The sequence below is a fragment of the Sus scrofa genome, chromosome 5 (genome assembly GCF_054392235.1).
Source record: "Sus scrofa isolate SSC_HxYL_T2T_F1_AM1 chromosome 5, Sscrofa_HxYL_maternal_Yorkshire_Landrace_v2.0, whole genome shotgun sequence".
Classification (NCBI taxonomy): domain Eukaryota; kingdom Metazoa; phylum Chordata; class Mammalia; order Artiodactyla; family Suidae; genus Sus; species Sus scrofa.
In genome coordinates, this window is record NC_139387.1 from 103,624,207 (window position 1) to 103,626,152 (window position 1,946).

Consider the following 1,946-nt stretch of genomic DNA (forward strand, 5'->3'; position numbering starts at 1 on the left):
AATAATTTCCCAACTTCACCAACCAATATTAATCCTACTTCTACTACATTAACTGTGTAGTTATATTTTTGTTCATTTCATTTTAATTTTTTTTGCATTTCTGTCATTATTATAAATACACATATTTGAGAATTCAAATAAAGCTAAGCCTTTTAAGAAAAGCTAAGGGCATACTCTTCAATTCTCACTTCACCTAGATCTTCTTCCCCAAGACAATTTTGCAAATATTTCATTCATTTTTTTACAGGCATTTTAAATATTTTTAAGAAGTAATGTTCATAAGGTTTTGTTTTCTAATCTATCAAATTTTGACATTATTTATTAACTTCTCATTATAGCATGGTTTAATTCTCTTATTTCAAGTACTTTTCCCCAGCATCCAATAGCCCAATGTAGTCACATAATAAGCATGCATTAAGTCAAATAAGTCATTATTTTATTGTGATATATAAATATGCCTTATTATCAGCCAAGCATTGTATTGTATTTATTTTTATATTCTTATGAAAAAGCCTTTTCCCTGGCATTAATAATTGCATTATTTCCTTTGTCTAGTTTTCTGGGTATCTACTGCTTCTTTTCTAAATACAGCAACAGATCTGTCAAAGTCTGGGACTAATTTTCTCCAGTGATCCTGTATATAGACAATATATAATTGTACTTAAATTTTTTTCACATTGCTCCTAATGATTGGTTGTCTTCTGTGAATGCTGCTGAGCTGTCATCTTGAAGCTTTTCTGCTCTCCTGCAGCAATCAAGCAATGGAACCGGAGGAATCACCTATCCTCTAGAAAATTCATTTTCTTGAATTACTCTCTGTTTTATTGAAGATCATCTTTCACTGGCTTCCTAAATGCCTAAGAATTTAAAACTGAGAGTTCTCTTTCATGTCAGGAGAAAAATGTCACTGAATTGGAAGTGGACAAAGAGATTACTGAGTGTCTTTTCAGTGGAGTTCTGAGCCTTGGCCAGCAAGTCCTTTAGGGAGTGTCTGATGATACACGTGTGGTTCTTTGACGATCTTCCACTCAACTAAGCCATTTTAGGGTTGTGTAGGGTATAAGTCGAGGTGCACTAATATCGATAGTCATTCAAATCCTCTTTTCCATAATCACCCAAGTGAATTTTGTCCAGCATAGAGAGATACGCGTAATTTTGCCCAAAAGAAAAGATGGCCTCAAACATCACCTTGTGTGCCCTACGGGGGCCGACAATTTCCACACCTGCAAATTCATTTTAGTATTCCTGTTAGACAATATATTCAAATTATCCTTTGAGTTTCTTTTAACATCAATTAATATTTCCTATATTCATAAAAGTATTTTTATCTCTAAAAAATGTAGCATATTTGCAAATGTCTTTGCTATAGACTCCTACTAAGTTAATAGACTGGTTAGAGAATTTTGGGTGGCACACCATTTTCTTTTAGTATTTTGATGGCTTTATTTCACTGATCTAGCAGATCAGAAACCTTATACCTTTCCCATTCATTCACCTTTATATCACCTTTTTCATTCTTTCTCTCCCTGGAGATTTTAGAGTTATCTCTTTTTTTCCCCAGGATAAAATTTCAGAATCTACTGAGTATTCAGTAGTTCCTTTTAGTCTGGAGACTCAAGTTGTTCTGGACAACATTCCTTGGTTTCCTTGATGCACATGGAGTAGCAGTTATATGTGTAAGCATTAACATTAGACTGATATTTTTTACATTTCTGTGTGTACATTCTTAATTTACAAAAAAGGCTTTTCTTTAATCTGATTTTCCCTATTCATGGCATGGCCCTTTATGATAGAAATAACTATCTACAATTAGGACTAGGATGATATTGGACCAAAAAGAAGAACAAGTCAAAGACTCAGTGTCTAAAGAGTTCATAATTTGCAGGACATGTAAAAATGCTCATTTTTACTAGAAGTATTTGGGTAAGCAATAGAGATGAAGATAT